This window comes from Triticum urartu, chromosome 3A (genome assembly GCF_056163025.1).
Source record: "Triticum urartu cultivar PI428250 chromosome 3A, HENAU_Tu73, whole genome shotgun sequence".
NCBI classification, from domain to species: Eukaryota; Viridiplantae; Streptophyta; class Magnoliopsida; order Poales; family Poaceae; genus Triticum; species Triticum urartu.
Genome location: NC_141875.1, coordinates 16,234,855 through 16,244,745, shown reverse-complemented (window position 1 = coordinate 16,244,745; position 9,891 = coordinate 16,234,855).

The window sequence follows — 9,891 nt, the reverse complement described above, 5'->3', positions numbered from 1 at the left end:
AGGATAAAAAAATAAGAGGAAGAAGAAAAAAAGAGTAGAAGAAAGAATAGAGGAGTAAGAACTCCTCTATTCTTTCTTCTCCTCTTTTTTTTCTTCTTCTTCCTCTTTTTTTTATCGGGAACGAGGGTCGTCGAGGGTCACCGAGCGATAGAGGAAACCCTAAATAGCAAGTATCGTGGGTGTGAGATACATGTGGCCGTCGGTGTCGGACACTACATCCACGTCCCACAAGTGACGTGGGTGTCGAAGCCCGCGCCACTTGTGGGACGTGGATGTAGTGTCCGACACCGACGACCACATGTATCTATTTAGGGTTTCCTCTACCGTTCGGCGACCCTCGACGACCCTCGTTCCCGATAAAAAAAGAGGAAAAAAAGAGAGGATCTCCTCTATTCTTTCTTCTCCTCTTTTTTTTTTCTTCTTCCTCTTCTTTTTTATCCTCTTCTTCCTCTCATGTTCGAGAGGATCGCCGAGGGGTCGGGAGGTTGCCTAGTGTCAAAGGATTCAACAAAACCATGTCTTCATCATTAGGCGAAAGTAACAGGTGCATGATGGTACGAAGCTCTCCAAAGTTATTTTGGAACGGAGTCCCAGATAAGATAATTCACTTTTTGGTACAAAGTTCAGCAAGAACCTTCCAAATATCGTTATTTGGAAGGCCTTTGCTGAAATTCATACAAAAAGGCAAATTATCCTATCCGGGACACCATTCCAAAATAACTTTGGAGGACTTCGTCATGCCCTGGTTACTTCCGGCTAATGATGAAGCCATGGATTTCTTCAATACTTTGACACTAGGAAACCTCTCTCGACCCCTCGGCGATCCTCGACCCCTCGAACCCTCGACGACCCTGGAACCCTCGACCCCTAGACGACCCTGGAACCCTCGACCCTCGATCCCTCGACCCTATAGAACCCTCGAAGAAAGGAATAGCTAGAGGATAAGATCGAAGAAAAAAAGAAGAAAAAAAGAGGAGAAGAAGAAAGGAATAGTGGAGAAGAAGAGAAAATAGAATATTCTATTTTCTCTTCTTCTCCACTATTCCTTTCTTATTCTCCTCTTCTTTTTCTTCTTCTTATTTATTTCTCCTTTTCTTCCTCTCCTCTTGTTCTTTCTTTCCTCTTCTTATTTTCTTCTTTCTTATAGAGAAAATTCAACCTAAATTCCTAGTAAATTTCTATGAATTTCAGAGAAATTCACTATGAATTTAGGTTAAACTTTTCTCTATTAGGGCATCTATTTTCACTTTGAGAGGAGCTCAACAAGGCAGAGAGGGAAGGGCTTATAAACCGGTGTGAGCCCCCTTCGGTTGGCGAGGTGGGACTAAACTCTGCCCGCAATGAGGACCAACCCTTTAGTCCCAATTTGTGGCACAAACCGGGACTAATGGTCATGAGCCAGGGGCGAGGAGCAAAATTATAAACTTTCTGTTAGTGCCATTAGTTTTAGAAAGTTGAAAGTTGGCATGGGCCAGGGGCTAATGGTCATGGTATTACGAGGGCCGAACCATAAGACATGAAAGCATTTCAAATGAACTCTGAAAAAGTTGAAAGTTGGCATGGTATCATAATTTCACCCACATAGCATGTGCATGTACAAAACGGACAATGGTAGCATGTTCGTGTGTTACAAAGTTGGCATGGTATCATCATAATAGTTGCGGGAGAAAGTCTTCACTTTTTTTTTCGCTTGTGTCATTTGCTCATTGCGCCGTAACCATGGATAATCTTCATTGTTTATCAGGATGCTTGGGTCAGCCTTGACATTGAAGGGAGGAATTTCATGAAACTTTTCATAATCTTCAGACATGTCTGTCTTGCCCTCCACTCCCAGGATGACCCTTTTTCCTGAAAGAACTATGTGGCGCTTTGGCTCATCGTATGATGTATTCGCTTCCTTATCTTTTCTTTTTCTCGGTTTGGTAGACATGTCCTTCACATAGATAACCTATGCCACATCATTGGCTAGGACGAACGGTTCGTCAGTGTACCCAAGATTTTTCAGATCCACTATTGTCATTCCGTAATGTGGGTCTACCTGTACCCCGCCGCCTAACAGATTGACCCATTTGCACTTAAACAAAGGGACCTTAAAATCAGGTCCGTAGTCAAGTTCCCATATGTCCACTATGCAACCATAATATGTGTCCTTTCCGCTCTTGGTTGCTGCATCAAAGCGGACACCGCTGTTTTGGTTGGTGCTCTTTTGATCTTGGGCGATCTTGTAAAATGTATTCCCATTTATCTAGTATCCTTTGTAAGTCAATACAATGAAAGATGGTCCCCTGGACAACAAGTACAACTCATCACAAACAGTGTTGTCACCTCTGAGACGTGTTTCCATCCAACTGCTGAAAGTCCTGATGTGTTCACATGTAATCCAGTCATCGCACTGCTCCGGGTGTTTGGAGCGCAGACTGTTCTTGTGTTCATCGACATATGGGGTCACCAAGGTAGAGTTCTGTAGAACTGTGTAGTTTGCTTGAGACCAAGAATATCCGTCCCTGCATATTATTGAGTCTCTTCCAAGAGTGCCTTTTCCAGTCAGTCTCCCGTCATACCGCGATTTAGGGAGACCTATCTTCTTAAGGCCAGGAATGAAGTCAACACAAAACCCGATAACATCCTCTGTTTGATGGCCCATGGAGATACTTCCTTCTGGCCTAGCGCGTTTAGGGACATATTTCTTTAGGACTCCCATGAACCTCTCAAAGGGGAACATATTGTGTAGAAATACGGGCCCCAGGATGACAATCTCGTCGACTAGATGAACTAGGACGTGCGTCATGATATTGAAGAAGGATGGTGGGAACTGTTGGGGAATGTAGTAATTTCAAAATATTTCCTACGCACACGCAAGATCATGGTGATGCATAGCAACGAGAGGGGAGAGTATGATCTACGTACCCTTGTAGATCGCATGCGGAAGCGTTATATCAACGCGGTTGATGTAGTCGTACGTCTTCACGTCCGACCGATCTAAGTACCGAAAGCACGGCACCTCCGAGTTCTGCACACGTTCGGCTCGGTGACGTCCTCGGCTTCTCGATCCAGCAAGAGGGGCGAAGTAGTAGATGAGTTCCGGCAGCACAACGGCGTGGTGACGGTGTTGGTGAAGAACAATTTCCGCAGGGCTTCGCCTAAGCACTACGAAAACTATGACAGAGGATAAACAAGAGGAGACGGGGTTGCCGGCACACGGCTTGGTGTTTCTTGATGTGTCCTTTGTGCTAGCCCTGCCCCTCTATTTATATGTTGAGCCCTGGGGTCGAAACTTGGAGTAAAAGCCTCCACAAAGTCGGTTTCACCCGAAAGGCAAGAGTTCTTCTCGGACTCTAGGGCCAGATACCAGGGTTCCCGGCGTCTGGACCCAGACGCCAGGGACCCTGGCGTCTGGCCCCTGGACTCCGCAAAACTTCCTTTTGCGCTTTCCAAAAACCTTGTGGGCTTTCCCCTTTGGCCCAAATAACGTGTTCTCGTACCCAAACATTTCGGGAAACATCCGGAACCCCTTCCGATGATTTCCGGAACCCTTCCGGTGACCAAACATTATTATCACATATATCAAACTTTATCTCCAGACCATTCCGGAGTTCCTCGTCATGTCCGTGATCTCATCCCGGACTCCGAACAACATTCGGTCATCAACATACATAACTCACATAGTACTATATCATCAACGAACGTTAAGCGTGCGGACCCTACGGGTTCGAGAACTATGTAGACATGACCGAGACACGTCTCCGGTCAATAACCAATAGCGGGACCTGGATGCCCATATTGGCACCTACATATTCTACGAAGATCTTTATCGGTCAGACCGCATAACAACATACGTTGTTCCCTTTGTCTTCGGTATGTTACTTGCCCGAGATTCGATCGTCGGTATCCAATACCTAGTTCAATCTCGTTACCGGCAAGTCTCTTTACTCGTTCTATAATACATCATCTCGCAACTAACATATTAGCTACAATGCTTGCAAGGCTTATGTGATGTGCATTACCGAGAGGGCCCAAAGATACCTCTCCAACAATCGGAGTGACAAACCCTAATCTCGAAATACGCCAACCCAACATCTACCTTTGGAGACACCTGTAATGCTCCTTTATAATCACCCAGTTACGTTGTGACGTTTGGTAGCACCCAAAGTGTTCCTCCGGCAAATGGGAGTTGCATAATCTCATAGTCATAGGAACATGTATAAGTCATGAAGAAAGCAATAGCAACATACTAAACGATCGGGTGCTAAGCCAATGGAATGGGTCATGTCAATCAGATCATTCAACTAATGATGTGATCCCGTTAATCAAATAACAACTCCTTTGTCTATGGTTAGGAAACATGACCATCTTTGATTAACGAGCTAGTCAAGTAGAGGCATACTAGTGACACTCTGTTTGTCTATGTATTCACACATGTATTATGTTTTCGGTTAATACAATTCTAGCATGAATAATAAACATTTATCATGATATAAGGAAATAAATAATAACTTTATTATTGCCTCTAGGGCATATTTCCTTCAGTCTCCCACTTGCAGTAGAGTCAATAATCTAGATCACATCGCCATGTGATTTAACGTTTAATAGTTCACATCACCATGTGATTAACACCCCTAGTTCACATCGATATGTGATCAACACCCAAAGGGTTTACTAGATTCGGTAATCTAGTTCACATCTCTATGTGATTAACACCCAAAGAGTACTAAGGTGTGATCATGTTTTGCTTGTGAGAGAATCTTAGTCAACGGTCTTTCACATTCAGATCCGTTATGTATTTTGCAATTTTCTATGTCTACAATGCTCTGCACGGAGCTACTCTAGCTAATTGCTCCCACTTTCAATATGTATCTAGATCGAGACTTAGAGTCATCCAGATCCTTGTCAAAAAACTTGCATCGACGTAACCCTTTACGATGAACCTTTTTGTCACGTCCATAATCGAGAAACATATCCTTATTTCACTAAGGATAATTCTGACCGCTGTCCAGTGATCTACTCCTAGATCACTATTGTACTCCCTTGCCAAATCAGTGCAGGGTATACAATAGATCTGGTATACATCATGACATACTTTATAGAACCTATGGCCAAGGCATAGGGAATGACTTTCATTCTCTTTCTATCTTCTGCCGTGGTCGGGCTTTGAGTCTTACTCAACTTCACACCTTGTAATACAGGCAAGAACTCTTTCTTTGACTACTCCATTTTGAACTACTTCAAAATCTTGTCAAGGTATGTACTCATTGAAAAAACTTATCAAGCGTCTTGATCTATCTCTATAGATCTTGAAGCTCAATATGTAAGCAGCTTCACCGAAGTCTTTCTTTGAAAAACTCCTTTCAAACACTCCTTTATGCTTTACATAATAATTCTACATTATTTCCGATCGACAATATGTCATTCACATATACTTATCAGAAATGCTGTAGTGCTCCCACTCACTTTCTCGTAAATACAGGCTTCACCGCAAGTCTGTATCAAACTATATGCTTTGATCAACTCATCAAAGCGTATATTCCAACTCCGAGATGCTTGCACCAGTCCACAGATGGATCGCTGGAGTTTGCACATTTTGTTAGCACCTTTCGGATTGACAAAACCTTCTAGTTGCATCATATACAACTCTTCTTTAAGAAATCCATTCAGGAATGCAGTTTTGACATCCATCTGCCAAATTTCATAATCATAAAATGCGGCAATTGCTAACATGATTCGGACAGACTTAAGCATCGCTACGGGTGAGAAGGTCTCATCGTAGTCAACCCCTTGAACTTGTCGAAAACCTTTTGCGACAATTCTAGCTTTGTAGATAGTAACACTACTATCAGCGTCTGTCTTCCTCTTGAAGATCCATTTATTTTCTATGGCTTGCCGATCATCGGGCAAATCCATCAAAGTCCATACTTTGTTCTCATACATGGATCATATCTCAGATTTCATGGCCTCAAACCATTTCGCGGAATCTGGGCTCATCATCGCTTCCTCATAGTTCGCAAGTTCGTCATGGTCTAGTAACATGACTTCCAGAACAGGATTACCGTACCACTCTGGTGCGGATCTCACTCTGGTTTACCTACGAGATTCAGTAGTAACTTGATCTGAAGTTACATGATCATCATCATTAGCTTCCTCACTAATTGGTGCAGTAGTCACAAGAACAGAATTTCTGTGATGAACTACTTTCCAATAAGGGAGAAGGTACAATTACCTTATCAAGTTTTCTACTTTCCTCCCACTCACTTCTTTCGAGAGAAACTCCTTCTCTAGAAAGTTTCCGAATTTAGCAACAAAAGTCTTGCCTTCGGTCTTATGATAGAAGGTGTATCCAATAGTTTCTTTTGGATATCCTATGAAGACACATTTCTCCGATTTGGGTTTGAGCTTATCAGGATGAAACCTTTTTCACATAAGCATCACAACCCAAAACTTTAAGAAACGACAACTTTGGTTTCTTGCAAAACCAAAGTTCATAAGGCGTCGTCTCAACGGATTTAGATGGTGCCCTTTTAACGTGAATGCAGCTGTCTCTAATGCATGACCCCAAACCGATAGTGGTAGATCGGTAAGAGACATCATAGATTGCACCATATCTAATAAAGTACGGTTACGATGTTCGGACACACCATTACACTGTGGTGTTCCTGGTGGCGTGAGTAGTGAAACTATTTCACATTGTTTTAACTGAAGGCCAAACTCGTAACTCAAATATTTTACCTCTGCGATCATATCGTAGAAACTTTTATTTTCTTGTTACGATGATTCTCCACTTCACTCTGAAATTCTTTGAACTTTTCAAATGTTTCAAACTTGTGTTTCATCAAGTAGATATACTCATATCTGCTCAAATCATCTGTGAAGATCAGAAAATAATGATACCTGTCGCGAGCCTCAATGTTCATCGGACCACATACATCAGTATGTATGATTTCTAACAAATCTGTTGCTCGCTCCATTGTTTCGAAGAACAGAGTTTTAGTCATCTTGCCCATGAGGCATGGTTCGCAAGCATCAACTGATTCATAATCAAGTGATTCCAAAAGCCCATCAGCATGGAGTTTCTTCATGCGCTTTACACCAATATGACCTAAACAGCTCGCCACAAATAAGTTGCACTATCATTATTAACTTTGCATCTTTTGGTTTCAATATTATGATTATGTGTATTACTACGATCGAGATCCAACGAACTATTTTCATTGGGTGTGTAACCATATAAGGTTTTATTCATGTAAACAGAACAACAATTTATTCTCTTACTTAAATGAATAACCATATTACAATAAACATGATCAAATCATATTCATGCTCAACATAAACACCAAATAACACTTATTTAGGTTGAACACTAATCCCGAAATTATAGGGAGTGTGCGATGAGGATCATATCAATCTTGGAACCACTTCCAACACACATCGTCACTTCACCCTTAACTACTCTCTGTTTATTCTGCAACTCCCGTTTCGAGTTACTAATCTTAGCAACTGAACTAGTATCAAATACTGAGGGTTTGCTATAAACACTAGTAAAGTACACATCAATAACATGTATATCAAATATACTTATGTTCACTTTGCCATCCTTCTTATCCGCCAATCACTTGGGGTAGTTCCGCTTCCATTGACCAGTCCCTTTGCAGTAGAAGCACTTAGTCTCAGGCTTAGGACCAGACTTGGGCTTCTTCACTTGAGCAGCAACTTGCTTGCTGTTCTTCTTGAAGTTCCCCTTTCTTCCCTCTGCCCTTTTCTTGAAACTAGTGATCTTGTCAACCATCAATACTTGATGTTTTTCTTGACTTCTACCTTCGTTGATTTCAGCATCATGAAGAGCTTGGGAGTTGTTTCCGTTATCCCTTGCATATTATAGTTCATCATGAAGTTATACTAACTTGGTGATGGTGACTAGAGAATTCTATCAATCACTATCTTATCTGGAAGATTAACTCCCACTTGATTCAAGCGATTGTAGTACCCAAACAATCTGAGCACATGCTCACTAGTTGAGCGATTCTCCTCCATCTTTTAGCTATAGAACTTGTTGGAGACTTCATATCTCTCAACTCGGGTATTTGCTTGAAATATTAACTTCAACTTTTGGAACATCTCATATGGTCCATGACGTTCAAAACGTCTTTGAAGTCCCGATTCTAAGCCGTTAAGCATGGTGCACTAAACTATCAAGTAGTCATCATATTGAGCAAGCCAAACGTTCATAACGTCTGCATCTGCTCCTGCAATAGGTCTGTCACCTAGCGGTGCATCAAGGACATAATTCTTCTGTGCAGCAATGAGGATAAACCTCAGATCACGGATCCAATCCGCATCATTGCTACTAACATTTTTCAACACAATTTTCTCTAGGAACATATCAAAATAAACATATGAAAGCAACAACGCGAGCTATTGATCTACAACATAGATATGCTAATACTATCAGGACTAAGTTCATGATAAATTAAAGTTCAATTAATCATATTACTTAAGAACTCCCACTTAGATAGACATCCCTCTAATCCTCTAAGTGATCACGTGATCCAAATCAACTAAACCATAACCGATCATCACGTGAAATGGATTAGTCTTCAATGGTGAACATCATTATGTTGATCATATCTACTATATGATTCACGCTCGACCTTTCGGTCTCCGTGTTCCGAGGCCATATCTGCATATGCTAGGCTCGTCAAGTATAACCCGAGTATTCTGCGTGTGCAAAAACTGGCTTGCACCCGTTGTAGATGGACGTAGAGCTTATGACACCCGATCATCACGTGGTGTCTGGGCACGACGAACTTTGGCAACGGTGCATACTTAGGGAGAGCACTTCTTGATAATTTAGTGAGAGATCATCTGATAATGCTACCGTCAATCAAAGCAAGATAAGATGCATAAAAGATAAACATCACATGCAATCAATATAAGTGATATGATATGGCCATCATCATCTTGTGCTTGTGATCTCCATCTCCGAAGCACCGTCATGATCACCATCGTCACCGGCGTGACAGCTTGATCTCCATCGTAGCATCGTTGTCGTCTCGCCAATCTTATGCTTCCACGACTATCGCTACCGCTTAGTGATAAAGTAAAGCATTACATCGCGATTGCATTGCATACAATAAAGCGACAACCATATGGCTCCTGCCAGTTGCCGATAACTCGGTTACAAAACATGATCATCTCATGCAATAAAATTTAGCATCATGTCTTGGCCATATCACATCACAACATGCCCTGCAAAAACAAGTTAGACGTCCTCTACTTTGTTGTTGCAAGTTTTACGTGGCTGTTACGGGCTTAAGCAAGAACCAATCTCACCTACGCATCAAAACCACAACGATAGTTTGTCAATTTGACTCCGTTTTAACCTTCGCAAGGACCGGGCGTAGCCACACTTGGTTCAACTAAAGTTGGAGAGACTGTCGCCCGCAAGCCACCTATGTGCAAAGAACGTCGGGGGAACCGGTCTCGCGTAAGCGTACGCGTAATGTTGGTCCGGGTCGTCTCGTCCAACAATACCGCCGAACCAAAGTATGACATGCTGGTAGGCAGTATGACTTATATCGCCCACAACTCACTTGTGTTCTACTCGTGCAAATAACATCAAACCATAAAACCTGGCTCTGATACCACTGTTGGGGAACGTAGTAATTTCAAAAAAATTCCTACGCACACGCAAGATCATGGTGATGCATAGCAACGAGAGGGGAGAGTATGATCTATGTACCCTTGTAGATCGCACGCGGAAGCGTTATATCAACGCGGTTGATGTAGTCGTACGTCTTCACGTCCGACCGATCCAAGTACCGAAAGCACGGCACCTCCGAGTTCTGCACACGTTCGGCTCGGTGACGTCCTCGCCTTCTCGATCCAGCAAGAGGGGCGAAG